General features: G+C 35.1%; 1 protein-coding gene across 44 annotated transcripts in view; it reads right to left on the reverse strand.

Annotated features, from left to right (window-relative positions):
- The window catches only part of SOX5 (SRY-box transcription factor 5), a 947,484-nt gene that overhangs the window by 265,663 nt on the left and 660,878 nt on the right, over window positions 1-20,943 (reverse strand). The window lies entirely within an intron of this gene.

Consider the following 20,943-nt stretch of genomic DNA (forward strand, 5'->3'; position numbering starts at 1 on the left):
AAATTTATTCTCTTCCACAATGAGCTATCTCATAGTGAAGGGTTACAGGCCTTCAACATAAGAGATTGCTGTAGAGGAAACAGAAAAGATTGTACAACAAAGCCACAGGACCCTAATACTAGAAGTTAGGAGACTATGCAAAATTATCTATTTATTATTTCCTGAGGTTATTTCATAAGAGTTGACACAGCCCTTCCAGAAAATATTTTTTTCTGAAATTCTTCCTGGATGTACATAATTCTTTCACTTCCTTTATCAGCTTTTAAATTATTGGAAACATTTTGCCTACTATCCATCAACTTCTCCTAAGATATAAGTACTAAATGTGTGAAAACTGGAAAAGATTAATTTGGAGGTTGTTCCTATTCTGGATGTTCCACATAACGTCGTAGGCTTTTTCTCATACACTGCAGAACATATTCTTCTAAATTTCAATGCTGCATTTTAATGCTGTATATAGCAAAAGGTAGAAAAAATATATAATTATCCATTTTTAAGAAATATTTTTGAAATTATCTTTCCATTTTAGTTCTTCTACCTGTAGTCGTTTTATAGGTTTTTGTGATGATCAATTTTACTCAGGAATATTTTTGCTGAAGTAGGAATATTTTAAACCAAAAATCTAATTTTGTTTGCCCTTTTGATTGCCTTTTTAAATACATTAGAAACAGGTATAAATTGCAAAAGGGTTTTCATCCAAAGATTCTTTGAATTATGTTCTGATATTTTCATCCAAGATACCTTTACGAGTGCCCCAGATTAGAACTAGCACTCCTATTAGAATCAAAGAGGTCACTGTAGAGATGAAGCGTTCTGTAATTCTCATAATCTATAAAATAAGATATGCAGGTTTATTATCAACATTGCCATTCACCTAGCTTGCAATATCTCTGGGGAGGTGGGTTCATATAAGAGAGGAGAACATGATAAAAAAAAAAAAGAGAAGTAAACACAGGATAAATTAGGATTCTAGCAAAACGTAACATTAAAAGTGCCTGCTTTTCACTATTTGAACAAAATTATCACTCAAAGCAACGTAGACAAATTATAGGCCACAAACCTTGCAACAAAAGATCCTATCTTTCACCCCAATTATTATTATTAGAGATTCATAGTATAGACCAACAACTAACTTTATTTTTATTTGGATTACTGCGGAACACCTATCAACACCAATAATGAACCTGGTGTGTAATGGATCTCTAAGAGTTCATTGTTCTTTTATTCCTTTTGTCCACATTGCTTAATAAATAGCTCTCCAATTCTGCCTTTTTTTCCCTTCTTTTTGCATACTGACTTAATAAAAACATTCATATAATATCTCTAGAATTTTGTATCTGGAAGAAACTATAAACCCCATTTAATGTAATAATTTTATTTTCAAAGAATGCAAAATGAAGCAATCGTCCAAGATAACACTGACAATGATAGAGGAAAAACTAGCACCCTGGCAGGTCTTCATCTTTCAGTATGTCCTCTATTAAATGTCCTTTAGGAAGAGAGCTAGAAAGCCTAGGGTGGATGTCTTGGTTCAGGTCAGAGATAGCTTATTCAACCATTTAATTAACTCACTCAATTATGAGTCACTGTGCTAGCAACTCTGGATGATGGGGTAACAGATTCTGTTCCTGCCCTTTAGGACAGGGGTCGGCAGACTTGATCTATAAAGAGCCAGACAGCAAATAGTTTAGGCTTTATGGGCTACACTAATCAACTCTAACACTGTAACACTAAAGTACATTACATTTTAAGATACCATCTCAATATGTAAATGAATGAGCATGGCTGTGTTCTAATCAAACTTTATTTATAGACAGAAATTTGAATTTCATATAATGTTCATGTGAGATAAAATATTATTCTTCCTTTGATTCTTTTTTTAATGATTCAAAAATGGAAAAAATAATTCTTAGCTCATAGGTCATACAAAATCAGGCAGCAGATTTGATTTGGCCTACATGCCATAGTTTGCTGACCACTGCTCTAAAAGGTCAAAATCTAATGGAGGAGAGAGAGACAGACAAAATTTCTTAAGGGAGGGAGGACGGCAGCAGTTAGAGTTGGCAGAAAATTCTTGGTAGCGGTGAACTCTAAAGTAAATATTAAGGGTGAATGGCCATCATCCAGGTGCAAAGTAGGGTAAGAGGCACTGCAACCAGACATCACAGCAGAGAAAAGCATGGTGGCTGTGAAGAGCCACGGGCAATTCAGCATTGCTGGAGCAAAAGTCATAAAAAGCAAAGCAAGGAATGGTAGGAAATGAGGCTGGAGAGTGAGGCAGGAAGTGAGCTCACTGCAGCTGCAGGCTGACTACCCACCCACTTTAATAAAGGTCTCTGGGAGACCCAATAAAATATATAGGATGGCACAACTGCCACATCACATGTCAAATGAAGCTTTTTTTCCACTTTTGAGAAGAAATTAAGTCAGTCTACTTTCTTATCCCCAAGGCTGCTCCACCATTGTCTCTTCTCCTTGGGCAAAGAATTTTAAAAATATACAGGGATTGTATTTTATTAACTGCCATCATGATATGCGCGTGTGCCAGAATAAATATATTAATACTTTGTTCTATATGAACCTGTTATATACTTAAGTGTTAGAATTCAAGCAGTTTTGTTTAAAATTTAGGTTACAATTACAGAGTAAATAATCTTTTAATGAGTTTTTATGAGTTTTGGCTAAGCATTAAAGTTTTTGATAATGGAGCAGCACATGAGTCAAGAACTTACAAAGCTAAGTGTATTTTAGCTCTCTGAGTAAGATTTAGGTTAGGTACCAGTTATATTATTATTATCATGATTTTGGCTCAGTTTTCCAAACATCATTCCACTGGTACTAAAACAAAAGTTCAAAGATAATATCCACTACTATTTTAGTGAATAAAAGCTAAAGATGGATAAAGGGAAAATATTACACTATATATCCAGCTTTATTAGCTGGAGAACCTGGAAAAAAAGCAATTAGAACATTTTCTTTAGAGGCATAAATTTTTTTTAAAAAGCTGTGGATAAGGAGAAATCAATAACCTGAAAATACCCAGACAAGATGAGATGATGAGTGAAACTACATTAAAAGAAGCTATGTCCTGAAGAGATAGATCCATGGGTTGTAACAACTTATTTTGCATAAGCACTTAAAGAGAATTGGCTAGAGTGGTCATAATAGCCACATGACCTCCATAGGTGACATAAATAACAAAAAACACGTCTATCAATATGTAAATAGTAATTCATGTTAGAGGATAAATAATTATATGCATGGATTATATATTCACTTTTGGTATAAGGCCCTTCCCCTCTACTTACAGAGCCTCTTTTCCCCCCTCACTCACACTTCCTGTCACCATGAAGCCACATGGTTTGTCTCCCCCAAAAGATTGTGAGCCATTTAAGGACAGGAACTGTATCTTTGATTTCTGTCTTCTCATTAACCTATAAAACAACTAGCATATAAAAAGCCCTCAACAGATATTTTCTGTCAGAATGAGTGAGTAGCTTAAAAACAAAAAGCAAAGGTGTTACAGTGACAGGAGGTAATAATTGTACCCTGGGCATCAAGAGAGACTTTACATAGGGTGTTAGTAGGACCCCAAAGGTAATGAAAAAATAGAATACAGAACAGAATGGGGAGTTCCATTCTGATCCTGACCTGTCTACCTTCTTTTTGTCAAAAAGTGTCCTAAGCCAAAATTTTTAGTTTAGAGACAAACAGTGACATAAATGCTCTTAAAATCTGACTCTAATTTATTATACTTATCTTACGTGTGTGTGTGTATGTATTCACTCATTCTAGGAAAATTTTGGAGATCTAACAGAGTTGGCGAGATTTTGTCCTGTGTATGTGAGCACAAATATAAACTAAAAAAAAAAAAAAAAAAAACCGATAGAGAAAGAAATTTAATACTTCTTTAATTCTAAGTCTTGAAAAACAATTATTAGACAACATTTCAGAAGGTTTCACATTGTTTGGTATTTAAATAAACCATTTCAAAAGGCAATATTGTATACTTCCCTATTTAATATACTTTGAAACTTGCAGATATTTTTAATTTGAATATTTTAAAGTTAGAAAAGAAAGGAAAAAGTCCTGGCAATAAAAAATAAGGACCCCAAAGTTTACTATGCTTTTTGACAATTTATATTCTTTATTAACCTCTAATTATAATATTCTCTAAGTAAAAAAGATGTGCTAAGAAAATGTACAACTTCAACTTATCTTCACTTCTGTTGGGTTCATTCCCAACGATTCCCATGAATTGAATGGAGAAGAGACTAAGTAAGGCAAGGTGGCTGTCCTGCCATCGCACAGAACAAGAACACGTAAACTTAAGCTGGGAGGAGGTAAAAGACGAGCAAACATGTCTAATTCGAATCCCTTTTACTTTGCTCTTGGATGTTTTTTCTCCCTAGAATTTGGAGCGCTATACCGCATGAAGGCTGAGAATTGACCTCTCTTATTTACACTGTACTGCTCTCAAAATTGCAACCTCCCCGTTAACATGCTTTTCTTCACTTACACATGGTATCTTGACACTGATGAAAAATATTAGAGAGCCACAGCAAGGACTGAAGCAAAAACATTAGGGTTAAAAAAAAAAAAGAAAGAAAACAAAACTCCAAAGGGAGGAGGGTGCATTTTGTTCATTTATATGGCTTTCTGCTCCCAAGTCCTCCACATGACTAATGTCACACGGTGGTGTATAAACCTTTCAGGCAAATTTCTACAAACAAAGCATAACTTCTCAGAAATGCAACAGAGATTTAATTCATCTTGAAACAGCAAATCAATTCTTATCTGTGAGCACACTAAATATCAGCAGAGGAGCACTGTCCTGTTATAATAAACAGGCATGCTCAATTACTGTGTGCTTTCCCAGCTACTGATCTCCTCAGTAATTATACCATGCAATGAGCTCTCCATTGATATTATATTAATATGTGGAGAGGAGAGAACTTGAATGCGAATTAAAGCAAGGCTTGAAGCTTACATAAGGCCTGAGAACAAACAGTATGTTTCTTAGCAGGAGGTAAAAAAGGTGATTTGTATAATATCTCATTTTCTGCTTCTAATTAAAAAGTTTAGAAATGAAAGCTATCTTGGAATTCTAGTCTCTTAACTGTCCATTTCAAACAAAGTAGATAAAACTGTCTATCATGTTTCATAATCATCTGCATTTGTATTAAAAGCAATAATAATCTTCAGAAAAACCATTTTATATAGACAGGTTGCAATAAAAAGAGAATGGCAAATAGAAAACTTTCTCTACAGACAAAACAAAAGGAGAAAGTTCAAGAAAAGTTTCTTCACCCTTTTGCAGAACTGTCAAACAACTTCTATTGACCAAGAATAGCACACAGTAAACACAGCAAACAAAAGAAATGATGAAAGATGTATTTACTTGTACAGGGCCTTTATTTTTCTTTCTATTTCATATACACCCACAGTGAACAGTCTGCATTGTGTTAATAAATAACCAGTAGCAACGTAAATGAACAGAGGAGGGGTTTCTATGATGCTGTCAGGTACCAGACAGTTGCTTGGCACGGCTGATACAGTTCTCTCCATGTGAGTTGCACGCCCACATAAAAAAGACAGCATATAGGTTAATGGATGGATTCCTTTTACCCATTAGATACAATGGGAGGAAAGGATGAAAAGTTGGAAAACAATAGTTTTTTGGAATTCTCCAACCTTGTCAACTTGGGAAGGAACAAATCAATTTTATGGATCATGTCCTGCCAGAGTAATCTTTTACCAGATAACCTGCTGTGGTTATTTGGAAATTTACTAAACTAGAACTCCAAACTTTAACATTTAAGAGTTCTTCAGTACTTTATTTTTCAAATTTTTTTCCAATGTTGGCTCCATTCTTTATTCATAAATTCAGATCTAATTGAAATATTCTAAATAATTTTTCTATTCTATTTTCTTTTCTTTTTTTAGGAAGATTGGCCCTGTGATAACATCTGTTGCCAATCTTCCTCTTTTTTTTTCCCCTCCCCAAAGCCCCCCAGTACATAGTTGTAGGTCCTTCTGGTTCTGTTATGTGGGACGCCACCTCAGCATGGCTTGATGAGTGGTGCTAGGTCAGTGCACAGGATCCAAACCAGTGAATGCCCAGGCCGCCCAAGTGGAGCACGTGAACTTAACCACTCCGCCATGGGGCGGGTCCTCTATTCTATTTTCTAAAATACAAAGGAAGTCCAAATAACACACATGAATTGGGACTAAAACCCACAAACACACAGGTCAGAGTGTTAGAGTTTACCTCATTTATGACATTCTATACACAAACAAGAAAGCTACTGTGTTATGTCAGCCTGAGACATTTTCAGCATTCTGAGCTTACTCTTCATAAAAGTTTGTTTCCAAATGTCCTGTGACAGTCTTCCTTAAAAGCTATTGGAAAAATCTAACATAAATGAAAATAGGCTACATCCAAAAGCTATCAGAGTATAAGTGACTTATATATAGATAGATAGACAGTTATTTCCTCATTAATGGTTTCTATATTATGTGTCGATGACTTAGGAAATAATTAACTGAAAAGACAGATGACTAGAAGTTGGCTTTCAAATTCAGGACATAAAAGAAAGGGCATTCATTCTGAATTTCACACAAGATCTTCCCCTCAGCCATCAAAGTTCATCATCCAAAAATGGGAGCAGAGAGCACAATCTGGTACCCAAAGTTTATCACCATGTAAGACAGACTATCTTAATCAATCCAAATGGCCGGGTCATATGCTCATTCTGTTTTGCCCTAGACTCACTGCTCCCTCACGATCTTGGCCATATTTCTCTTCCACATTAAGGATAGTTAAGAAAGGCACATTGGGAGTCCTTGAGGTCTCAGAACTCTGGGAGCAGGTGGCAAAGGAAACTCTGAGTGAGCTCTCCACTGACTCTAGTGCTGTCCGTGCCTCCCCGATAAGCAACTCCTATTAAAAAAAAAGACCAAGCATCCACTAGAACAAAACCAAGCAGGCCTATTTAATTAGGGCATTTGCTTGATACCCACTTCTTCATGTTAAACACACAGTCATGCAGGCCTAGGAGTCTGATTAATTTTAATATGCACGGTCGTGACAAGTGCCTCCAGGGTAACTGGTTGAAAAACACACACGCGCGCAAACACACAGAATCCTCCAGCTAGGCTAGCCTGACAAATCAGTTTCAGAAGGATGCTGTGTGTGTTCCCCAGATTAGAGTGTTACTATTCAGCAAGGTCCTGAACCTTCAATGTGAGGGAAAAGAGGCCTCAGAAACAGGTGGCTGGCTCTTCACTCTTGAATAAATGATATCTCCCAAAGCTTGTGGCACAGAAGCAACAAGAGGGGTTGGCACAATCTCCGAATGTTTATTTGTAAACGTACAGTCTGGGTCAATGGGTCTTTTTTAAGGGAGCCATGCATTAAAAATGAAAGTCTGGTACTGACAGTTTTAGTCAAGGACAAGAAAAACAGGGGTACCTTGTTTATCTGAAAGGATTAAAAAATATTAAAAACATCTGAGTAAAGAGATATTTGGAATGATTTATACAGCCTTGTTAGTAGACAAACTCACGTGTGAGCAGGATTCAAATAGAACTCTTATATTAACAGACAAACAGCCACCAAAAAACAGAATGCTGGCTTGATAGTTCACAGAAGGATGAACATTGAGGACATACACTTAAATATCGTTACATTTTTATTAACAAAAGTACAAGTTCTAGTTAAAAAAATTAGAAGCTTTCTTGGCCAAATGGGTTTCTTGTACAGACAACCCTGGATCTCAGCTCAGGGACCCACTACTTTATGTAAAGACGATCCCCACAGGCAATCCCTGAGCCTTTCCAATCCAAGTCAGAAGATCTTTCAAGAAAATATAAATTAATTTTCTATAACAAGTAATGAAATCAACAACATCAAGATAAACTGCTATGATGGATACCACTTGAAAAGGAGATGACAGTGAACAAGTTTCACTTTAGTGCTGAAAAATTACACAGCTTCAAACTCAGCTAACTCTGTGCTAAAGTCAAAACACTTATTCCTGAAGAAACAGGCTCTACAGCATTTGAGAGCATCTTCTTGTCCTGACTTTTAAAAAATAAACTCTTTTCTTTATCATCATTTTATGAGTGTCGATTTCCATACAGTGGTGCCTTTGAAAAGGGTGCCTGGAGGTTGGACTCTAAACTTACTCAACAAGAAGAGAGACATTTTCCAGTGACAGACTGCACAGATGAACACATAGCCACAATACACTCGGAGGAGCCTCCAACAGCAGCGGAGTGTGAGGAACAAAACTTAAAAGGGCTCAATTGAAAAGTACCCTTGTTTGTCCTTCAGTGGAACAGCACTTACAAAGCCTCTTCAACATGTACTTTGTCAAAAGGACAGTGAGTAACTAAACAAAAGCAACTCAAACCTCTGCCAATTAAAGTATCTTTAGGCTTTTCCCCTGATCCGTCACTTTTTATTTTTCCCACCTCATCAAATGAGGTTTTAAAACAAGAGTGAATTTCAAAGTGCCTTCTTCTTTGCCCAATTAATGGAATGCTTTGGGATTTTGAATTTAGGAAAGCCAATCTCCATAATTTCCCTATAAAAATAGTAATTAAAAAGTTGGTAAAATTAGGGGGTAATTCTGACTTTCTATTTCAACTTGTCTGTCAACGTAATATGGTTCAATTTAATTTATAAAGGGCTGCTCAACAACAGACACGTAAATTATAAGAACAGGCATTGTGATTTATAATGTAAACTCAAACATCAAACATGCAATGCCTGTGGGGATGTTCACAAGGCCAAATATCAGGCACCAAGGGCCTGTCTTTTCCAAAGAATAATTACATACAATGCTGTAGCACACCACAGATGAAAATATATTGCTTATAATATCTACTTTAGGATCCCTAAAATCATGTCTTAAAACAGGAGGGGAAACCTTTATATCCATTTAGAGGATCTAACGGTTCTATATGTCAACACATTTGTAACAAAAGTTAAAAAGGTATTAACACGTGATTATTTCTGGGGGAAAAGGGAACAAGTAAAGTATCATAGAAGCTGCAATAGACTACAGAAAATTATTTTCAATAGATGTGACAGATGCAAATATCAAAAAGATACATTACACAATAATATCCATACACACTTTAAAGTTTTAAGAGAAGATAATTCATGACCAACAATTTATACCTTTTGTTTCATAAACATCTAGTTATAAAATTAGAAATTGTCCAATCCAATCCTACAAAAGGTACAAATGGAATTAAGTGAAAGTTTTTTTCGCATTTGCTCCTGAGAATTTGTATTGCACTGCACAGCATCAAAGCGATATCCACTTAAGTTTTTCCACCTAAGAGAACAATCTTTCCCATTGTGTCTGACAGAGAGAGAAAGACAGAGACAGAAAGAGAGAATGAGAATAAAAATCTCAGTATCTCCTTCACCCAGTGATGGTCTGTGTTCTATAGATGTGAAAGCTTGAGTTTTGTCACAACATATACTTTTCCAAATCATTCCACTATTTTTATTAGTTCTCACAACAAGAGAACTAACACTTTTTGTGAAGTCAGTACTAAAAGCAATGAACTGTTTCATGTAAAGTAACAGTGGGTGATTTTGGTAATACGTTGTGCCTTTAGGGTCTTGTAACATAAAATTGTGAGCAAAGACTTTCTGAAGAAGTTCAGGGAAAAAAAGTTCCAGTTGTGTAAATAATGATAAAGTCTAATTCTAGTAAAAACAAAATTTCACAGATAAATGCAGCTTCTCACAAGGAGTACACTCATTGTGGCACAGTAATTTTGGAGGTGTGGGCGTCACACTCTAAGAAGGAAGAACACTGACAGATACAGATGCTAAATTAAACCAAGCATATGTGGGATCTGAAAGGAGGACCATACCACACGCACGTACACACAAAAGGAATGAAAAGAATAAAGCAAAAGAGGGGAGGAAAGGAAGAACAAACCAACCACATAAGAGAAAGCTAAAACCTTAGAAATTTATGAAACTTTTAGCCAACGGAGTGCTCAACTATATTTGTCTTCAGCACGCATTCACATTTATTGCAGAAATAAGAAAATAAATCCACAAATCCAACGTTATATTGCCTCTCCTAATTTCACTGGTCACGATTTGTGATTTCATCCATATCAATTTAGAAAAATTTTCCTTCTTTTTCAAAACTAAATTCTTCAGGTAGAAAATTGACTAACCACATTTTACTTTGGGAAATTTACATAAATAAACATCGAGGCAACTACTTAATCCAAGATTTTTATGAATGTTGGATTTATTGTTGTTTCTGTTATTAACCACATACCCTAAAATTTCAGAATTTTGGGGCTCTGAATCAGATTTTTTTCAGTACATAAAAGCATCCTGGGAAAGCAACACTGGAAAATATATAATGTTTCTGTTATGCCGAAAGTAACAATGTTTCTAACCAGCCGAGATGTGATAATGACAATAACTGGTACAATTTCAAGTTGGTTATAATTTACAAAGTACTTTCTGTACATTACCTCATTTGTTTCCTTCAACAACCCCCTGATGAACGTAGGGCTGTTAGCACTGTCAATTGAAGGCAGATATTCATCAAATCAACACAATTATTATAGCAACTTAAACACCAGTAAATACAATGTTATTTTACAATGAAAGTAATACATTAGATGCTCAGTTTTATGCAAAGAAATCCTTATCTAAAATTAAAAATTTGCATTTCCCCAAAATGTTGCAAAACAGATAAAATGACAATCCCAAATATTGCTAAACACTTAGAAGTTACTGCCTCAAAATTGATCAGAGACTAAACTATATAGATGTTACATCACAATCACATAGTAATCAGTGGCAGAAACAGGACTAAAACCCAAACACACTGACTCACAGTCTAGTTACTCTTTTTCATCACGGATTGATTTGAAAGTCGGATGAGAACTATGGACTATGTCTCAAAAAAAATCACAAGTACACATATTTCACCATTTTGCCTACAAGTTTCAGGATTTATAAGCCCTCTGAAGGAGCTCATGAATCCTGAGTTTGGAAAGAACCCTTGAGGAAATATATTAGAGTCCTCGGAAGACTGGAGGGAACAGGGAAGGTGTTGAAAAGAATCAGTTACTTTTCTTTCACCATAGCCCTCCTAAGATGAACTGTATGTGTGTGGCTGGGGGTAGGGGTTGTGGAGCAGAAGATACAATAACAAGCTGCCACCATCTTCAGCCCATCATAAGAAATAAGAACTCTCTCCCACACTAGCTCTACATACCTAGAAACGGATGCTCGTCTCCATTACGTCAAAACACTATTAAAAAAACAGATTATAGCTCTGAATTCTGGAAAATTATTCATAGATCAATTCAATTCACTTCCCACTTTGCCTACAGTAGTGGGGGAGAACTATTATCTATGGCCACCAATGCAGAGATAATGCCAACATATTTCCTTAGAGAAAAGTGCAATATAGAGCCATTTAAAAGATTAATGGGGGCTGCCCCGTGGCCGAGTGGTTAAGTTCCCATGCTCCGCTTTGGCGGCCCAGAGTTCACCAGTTCAGATTCTGGGTGCGGACCTAGCACCACTCATCAAGCCATGCTGAGGCGGCATCCCACATAGCAGAACTAGAAGGACCTACAACTAGAATATACAAGTATGTATTAGCGGGCTTTGAGGAGAAGAAGAAGAAAAAAGATTGGCAACAGATGTTATCTCAGGGCCAATTTTTAGGAAAACGAAAAAAGACTAACATGATTATAAAGTTTTCATTATGCATGTATTTTAGTTTTTGTACCCTGGATCTTATAATACCTAGTTTTGTAACCTAGGACAACACTTTAACCTTTAAGTCACAGAAAGAATCGAAAGTAATGATCTCAAAGATTCAATAATGATAGGGGTATGCATATGAGAAGAAGGTTGGAGAAGACAGGATGGATGAAATAAACAGGCAGGGAGGTTAAAGGAGAGTCTGAGTAGGACATGAAGAAAAAAGGATGGTAAAAAGAGAAGAAAAAGACAAACAAATCCTAGTCAATTTTTAGGGGAGCATTAGCAAAGGCTACAAAATGTCAATTAGTGGGTTGACTGTCATCCACAGTTAAGACAAACAATCACCCACTATGTGCCAAACCCATTATTAAGAAGTGGAGAGGTACAGATAATTAAGCCAAGGACTGGTCATTTAAACATTCACATACTTATTATTGTGGCCAACAGAAGGTAAACAAACGATGATAATGTGGCAAGAACTAACAGATCAGTTAGTGTTAGCAGTGTAGACTAAGCCAAATTCTGACAAAGGTGTTCAGAGCAGGTGTTCAGTCTTAATAGATGAATGGACTTCACTGGGTAGATTAGACAGGGAATGATATTTAAGGCAGAGGAAACAGTTTATGAAAACACAGAGTAGTATTAAATACACAGAGTCTTGAGAGAACTGCATGTGGTTTCATAAGAAAGCACAAGAACAGGCACCTTAGAGAGGGTGGAAAGTAAGGTTAAGGAAAAAATAAGAGTCAGGTCAGATTATACATGGTCTTGTCTTCAAGGCCAAGTAGTTTTGTGGAGGATAGCAATTTCATTCTAATTTCTATTCTTCCATATAATAAGAACATGAACAAGCTACTAAGCCTCAGTTTTTAATTTTTAAGATAAGAAATAATGCCAACTTCAGCGTTTTTGAGGAATAAATGAGGTAGTTCACGTAACATTTCGCAGAACAGCCATTTATTTATTAAGGTCTCTCATTTCCTTTCCCCAAGACAACAAAGGAGCAACACTGAAGCAATTTAAACATCCTTTCAATAAACAGTTTGAATATTTAGTATGTGTACTACCCTCACCCTTAAGGAGTTTAATATAGGGGAAGAAATTGACAAATAAATGGACAATTATATTACAGTGGAGGAAGGGAAACAACCGACGCAAGTAACAGTTCTTAAAAAGTTGAAGAGGTTAATGCAATAAGTGTAAATAACTCTAGCAACTGAGACTTGGAGAGAGGAGGAATAGAATTACTGGTGGGGGATGAGAATCAAAAAAAGGTGAGTGTTGTTTGTTGTGTTTCTAGAAATAAAAGACATAAATGTGTCTATAAGCTGAAATGACCATTCCAAAGAGATATTGAAGGTAACACAGACATTAAAATAGAAAAGTTAAAATAAGAAGCCTGTTATGTATAATCTTTGTATCTAAAAGGATTTTACTTTAAATGAGCTTTCTAAAGTTCTCATCAAGGTAAAAAGTATTTTCACCTGCTCTGTTAATGAGGCTACGGTTTGAATGAAAATCAAGTTAAGGTCTGACTCTGAGCCCTAAACTGAAATGCTAATTTGTATTTATGGACCATCCCTAGCTACTGGAAACTTGAGAACACAGGACATTTGTGGATACCTATCCATCTTGGTTTTAATAACTAAATTAAGACATGTGATTGCCTTAGATTTGTTCAAAATTTAATGAACGGTGAAATGGCTCTTTAAAGCTAAGGCGGTGGTGAACATGATGTAGTCTACACAGAAACTGAAACACAATAATGTACTTCTGAAATTTACACAATGTATAAGCCAATATGACCTCAATAAAATAATTTTTAAGAAAACTCAGGTGGTAACATTATTTCTAAAAGATCAAGAAAAAGAGAGTAAAGAACATTGGAAGGTATGATGTAACTGAACAAGAAAAGAAAGAAGCCGGACTTGAAGAATGTGGACTGGATTCTTGTTGTGGCCCTAACATCACCTTGCTGTGTCATCTCAAGCTAGTCTCTGCCTCAGTCTTTCCCTCTCAAAAATGAAGACAGAGGCCTAAAATACATCTACATTTCACTCTAATTCTGAATTTCTATTATTCCACAATTAATTTGCTTCCAAATATTTTTCTGAAATAAGCTTTTATTAAGATACCTTCTAAAGCATTTTTTTTTTGAGCACATTAAACTTAAATAGTTTGAACTGAACTGATTTTCAATTAAAAACTTTTGGGAAATGTGATCACCATTGAGGCATGAGAAATTTAATTTAGTAGAAAATTACTGAATACTACTTTATTATTCAATATTTCAAAGAAGTTCAGGCACACGTGCCAAAGAGTAACATTAAACTATCACTGCCAAAATTCCTCATTGGAAGAAACAGTATAATGTGGTTAAGGGCATGGATTCTGGTTTGAGGTTGACTTCAGTTTGAATAATGACCCTGACACTTAGTCACTCTGTGACATATTTAATCATCAGTTTCCTCATCTGAAAATGGAGATAATAAAAATCAGAATATTTAGTTCATGCACTTCCTGAAATTGGAATAGTTATATACAGTAGCCCTCGTTATAAGATTTATGTAAAGATTAAATGAAGTATTTCATATAAATTACTTAACACTATAGTTAACACATGATATGCACTTAATAGATGCCACGCCACCTTTTTTCTCCCAATGCATAATTACTTATTCAATGTCTGGATATAGGAATTATGTCACACATGATATTAAACCTCACCGTCATTCTTAACTACTAAATCTAATAGTTAAAGATCAACTGATAGAGCACAGTGACCACCAAATTTAATGCAACTATACCACATAGCCCAAATATTTTGAACTCTGAATTTACTATGAAGTTTGGCATCCCATGTCAAAGTGACAAGGGACAAATAAGAATCTTTAGCCCCAGACCTTTCTGAGCAATGACAGGCAAAAATTCTGATGCAGGTAAAAGATACAAACAAAAGTACATCAATATATTTTTCTCTTTTTTATAACCTTTAAAATATTTTAATTAATTGCTTATAAAAATAAGCTAGCTGAAATAAAAGAGAGCCATTTTTTCCTTCAACCCATTTCCATTCACCTCGGTGGCCTCCTTTTGTGTAACACACCATTCTCTTCTAACTTCTGAAGATCTGTTAGTTTGCTGTTGGCAGGGATAAGGTCGGAAATAATACGGACTTTCTACTGAAATCTGCTTTCCCCCCTCAATGAGAGGAAGCAAAGGCATGAATATGGCACCCTCATAATGATTTAGCTGGGGCTTAATGAAATTTTCATCACAACCTGCTGTGCATTTTAATGGCCTTTGAAAAACAATGGAAAAAATAGCTTGAGGGAAGAAAAGAATTTTCTGTGGCATATATTTGTGAGCTTAACATTTATTCCATTCACTCTATCTCTGCTTCCTTCATCCTCATATTACTGCTCTCATCACAGGGCTTTAACCACATTTTGTAGTTTTTCAAGTATAAATTTTGCAGTTCTTTTGTTAAATTTATTCCTAAGTATGTTATTCTTTGGATGCTATAATACATCAGAGAGCTACTGATCACTTGTTTGTACTGTACTCCATGTCACTGTCCTGATGCTTGAATGTGTCAGCTTTTGGTGTTCATTCTCAGGTCCAATCATACCTTTTAACTAACAGAATCTTTAAAGCCAATGTAACTTTCTACTTACTGTTGAGATTTTTACACATCTCCCTAGATATATTTACCCATTTTTCTCTCTTTGCAGTTTAAAAAAAACCAGAAATTTCCTCCAACATTCTTTTCCTTTTCTATGATACAATTTTCTGCTTTACTATTATTTTTTCTTGGTGATTAAGTTCACCATTTTACTTGAATACACAAATTACTCCTTGATATATCTCTCAATCATAAACCTTCTTGCCATGGCAAATTTCTTTATCAATAAAAGTGAGTCTATTTACATTTCTGTGTACTCAAAGGACATGTCTAGGAATCTTGTGTAGATAAATGTAAATGAATCTTAATGGTTTTGTATTCACACAGAAATTATCTTTCTAGAACCCAGGCTTTCAGATGCTTGCCATGTTCAATTTACATTCCAGTCTTCCATAAAGACTATCTCCGCATTTTCTCAATGTCCTTATATTATTCATTAACAAGTCACCCTGAGCTTTTAATATATTTATAGGGATAAAAATACAAAGAAAGTTGTGGGAAATACAATAATGAAAATAGTCGAAAGTCCACACGCAAAAGTGATGTGTCCTCTTTTTAACTCTTCCTGCTATGGATTCTCTCTCTCTGCTCTTTTGCCTGTATAGCTGTTACTAGATATTATACTTTCTCCTAATTCCCAATACCTCTGAATGTCTCCTGCTAAGCAAATTGGGGAGCACTGTCTCCTGCTGTCTTTCTTCTTAGGAATTATTTGTTTGTCTGTGGTCTGTCGTATATTTCCGAATTAAAAGTCTGTGCATCCACTTGGAAGGAAGCCAACATGATATCTTGGGAGAATACCAAGGTCACATACCAAATTTCCATGGAGGAGAGACATCATCGAAAGATAAATCCCCCAAAACTACTTTGTAATACAACACATACCACCTCTGTGCTGGTTCTTCCTAGACCTTAGTTCTGGGCCATGAACACATCTCAAACAAAAATTAAAAATTAAAATGTGAGAGAAACACTTCCCAACTCATTCTATGAAGCCAGCATTATGCAATTACCAAAACCAGATAAACACATTTACATGAAAGAAAAACTATAGGCCAATATCTCTCATGAACACAGAAGCAAAAATCTTCAAAGAAATATTAGTAAACTGAATCCAACAATTTATAAAAAGAACTATAAGCCATAAACAAGTGGGATTTATTCCAAGCTTGCAAGACTGGTTCAACATTTGAAAATCACATCACATGAAAAGGCTAAAGGAGAAAAATCATACAACGTATGAATAGATGCAGAAAAAATATCTGACAAATTCTAACAATGATTCATGGCAAAAACTCTCAGCAAAATACCCATAGAAGGGAACTTCCTCAACTTGATAAAGAATATCTACAAAAAACCTACAGCTAATATCATACACAATGGTTAGAACTAGATGCTTTCTCCTTATAATCAAGATCAAGACAAGGATGTTCCTTCTTACAACATTCAATATTGTACTGGAAGTTAGCTAATGTAATAAGACAAGAAAAGGAAACAAAAGTCATTCAGCTTGGGAAGGAAGAAGTAAAACTGTCTTTATGCACAGATGACATGATTATCTTGTAGAAAATCTTAAAGAATAGACAAAAACTCCTGGAGCTAATAAGGGAGTATAGCAAGGTCACAGGACACAAAGTTAATATACAAAAGTGAATCATTTTCCCATATACCAGCAATGAACAATTGCAACTTGAAATTAAAAACGCAATAGAATTTATATTAAAACTCCAAAAAGAAAAAATACTTGGCATACATGTAACAAAATACATACAAGATCCATATGCAGAAAACTAAAAAACTCAAAAGAATTCAAAGGGGATCTTAAATGGAGAGAATTGTGTTCATGGATAGAAAGACTCAATATTGTAAAGATGTCAATTCTTTCCAACTTGCTCTGTGGATTCAATGCAATCTCAATCAAAATCCCCACAAGTTATTTTGCAGATCTCAAAAGACCAATGCTAAAGTTTATAAAGAAAGGTAAAAGACCCAGAATAACCAACACAATAATGAAGAAAAAGAACAAAGTTGGAGTACTGACAGTATCAACATCAAGACTGACTAACAAGTTATAGTAGTCAAGGCAGCAAGGCATTGACAAAAGAATAGAAAGACTGATCAATAAACAGAATATAGAGGGCAGAAATAGACCCATAAAAATATAATCAGCTTATCTTTGGCTAAGAAACAAAATCAATTCAGTGGAGAAAAGACAGTATTTTCAACAAATGGGCCTGGAATAACTGGACATCTACATGCAAAAAAATGACCTAGTTATAGAACTTACACCTTTTACAAAAATTATCTCAAAACAGATAATAGACCTAAACTGCAAAATTCAAAATGAGAAAACTTCTAAAAGACAGCATAAGAGAAAATCTAAATGATGTTGGGTTAGGTGATGCTTATTAGATACAACAACAGAAGTATGATCCATGCAAGAAAAAACTGATAAACCGAACTTTATTAAAATTAAAAATTTTTGTTCTACAAAAGACAATGTTAAGAGAATGAAAAGAAAGCCACATCCTGGGAGGAAATATGTGCAAAACACATTATCTGATAAAGGACTTACATATAAAATATACAAAGAACTCTTAAAATTCAACAATAAGAAAACAAACATCTCAATAAATGGGCAAAAGATCTAAACAGACACAGAGAAGATGTACAGATGGCAAATAAGCATATGAAAAGATGCTGAACAGCACTTGCTATTAGCGAATTACAAATTAAAGCAACGAGATACTACTACACACCAATTTCAATGAATAAAATCCAAAAAACTGACAGTATCAAATGCTGGTGAAGACATGGAGCAACAGGAAATTATATTCATTTATGGTGGGAATGCAAAATCTTACAGACACCTTGGAAGATAGTTTGGCAGTTTCTTACCAACGTCAGTATAATTTTACCATGCATTTTGGCAATCACATTCCTAAGTATTTACCCAATTGAGTTAAAAACTTACGTCCATACACAAATCTGCACATGAGTATTTATAGAGGCTTTATTCATAAGAACCCCAAACTGAAAGTGACTAAGATGTCCTTTGATAGGTGAATGGATAAACAAACTATGATACATTCATACAATCGCATATAATTCAGTGCTAAAAAGAAATGTGCTATCAAGCCTTGAACAGACAAGAAAGAAGCTTAAATGCACACAGCTAAGTGAAAGAAGCCAGTTTAAAAAGGTACATACTCTATAAGTACAGTTATAGGACATTCTAGGAAAGGCAAATCTAAGAGATAGGAGGAAAATCAGTGATGACTTGGATTCTGGGGAAGAAGGGAGGGATAAACAGGTGAAGCAGAGGGGATTTTTAAGGTGATGAAACTATTCTGAATAACACTATAATGGTGTATAAGTGACAATATAGATTTGTCAAAACATGTTGGAATGTACAACTACAGAGATTGAGTCTTAATGTTTATTAATTTTTTTGCTCTTTTTGCTGAGGAAGATGGGTCCTGAACTAACATCCATGCCCATCTTCCTCTACTTTATATGTGGGATGCCTGCCACAGCATGGCTTGACAAGCAGTGCGTAGGTCCTCCCTGGGGATCCGAACCAGCCCACACCCGGGCTGCCAAAGCAGAACGTGTGAACTTAACAGTTGTGCCACCGGGCCAGCCTCAATGTTTATACATTTTTAAAAAAATCATTCATGAATTTGAGAGAGAGAGAAAAATAAAGAATTTAACCGTATTACAAATGTATGAAACAACTTCACTGAATGGGATAGGGGAAAAGTAATTTACCTAGGTAACTTTAAAAACGAAAGAGATCTGTAAAATTAAAAGCAAAAGGAACTGCAAAACAGCACTGTACTCCACGGATAAAGATGTTTTCCATAGAGGTACCAGTTAATAATTCTGATACTACTATAACATGTGTACTGGAACTGAAGAATAACTAAATGGGACGAGGCTAGAATGATTCACGTGGAAATGGATTAGAGTTGGAGAGACGGGTAAGAACTTATGTTTAGTTTAATACAGATAGTTAAACATAGAAATATTTATGAATATGTATATATACAGATTAGTATACACACATAAACTTCTTTGTTTTAGTAGTGGAAAGGCACGAAAAGAAATGACACCTCAGAAGCAAAGAGCATACCTAGTAGCCAGATCTTGCCTTCTAATACTATTCTCAAATAAAAGGAACCAGGGCTTCTTAGAGAAATGGCTAATTCTAGGAGTAGAGCAGGAAATATACAAGATGACTCTGTGGCATCTTCTAGTGCCAGAAATTAAAGAAGTGCTCCAAAAAATACCCATAATCATAGCGATACGTCAAGGTGACACAGAAGTCAATGGAAAGAGCTTCCAATGGGCAAAATTAGAAAAATCTGAGCAACAAAATAAAGTAGAATTGGATTATAACTCAAAGTATAAAATAAATGTCAACGAGTCAATACTGATATAAATAAATGACTGAATAAATTAATAAACAGTGGAGAGGAGATAAATCTCCTAATGGAGAATTCCAAATAAATTATGTAGATACTCCACTCTACAGGATGGGGAGTAAAGCCTCCTTATTCTCAAAATGTGGGTTGTGCAAAGGATCTTCCGTCCAAAGAGTATGGTATGGACAGGGGCCAGGGAGATTTTACAGTGGAGAAACCTGACAAACTCATCAGCTAGGTGATCCAGGTCAATATTCACATTCATAAATCATGTAGAAAGTATGTACCCTTGATATGATGTGATAAAAATGCTATTTTACCTTTGTGATCTTCTTCTCAAAACTCATAATCTCAGTTTAATTAAGAGAATACCACTAGATGAATCCCAATAGAGGGGCAATCTACAATATACCTGAACAGTATTCCTCAAAACTTTCAAGGTTATCAAAAACAAGGACAGTCTGAGAAACTGTCACAGCCAAACGTAGCCCAAGGAGACATGACAACTAAATGTAATGTGTTATCTTTGACAGCACCCAAGAACAGAAAAAGGACATTTGGTGACAACTAAAGAAACCTGAATAAACTATGGACTTTAGTTAATAATAATTTATCGAAACATAAAAGATGCAAAATAATTTTAAAAGTATAAAGTTAATATAAAATGAGCAGAGTATGCAAAAATAAAGATAAAGAAATACATCTTAAAGTTAAGAGATGTTCTAGCAGAAAGCTACAATTTGGGGTGATTTTTATTTTCCTCCTTTCAATTTTTCTGTTCTTTAAAAAACAATTCTTATGATAAGATGATAGTATTTTTAATATCAGAAAAAAAATCCAGCATATTACAAAAAAGATGGTTGTCTGGGTCCTCCTCAAAACTCCATTTTTATCTCCATGAGAATGGGAGCCAAAAAGTCTTTGGCTGACTATATTATCTCTAAAATTCCTTCCAACTGTAAGATCATGTGAATTACATAAATTTTAACTAAAATCCATGTCCCAGCTATGCATCTGGTAGGGACCCAGAAATATTTAATTACCACATGACTCCC

The sequence above is a fragment of the Equus przewalskii genome, chromosome 5 (assembly GCF_037783145.1).
Source record: "Equus przewalskii isolate Varuska chromosome 5, EquPr2, whole genome shotgun sequence".
NCBI classification, from domain to species: domain Eukaryota; kingdom Metazoa; phylum Chordata; class Mammalia; order Perissodactyla; family Equidae; genus Equus; species Equus przewalskii.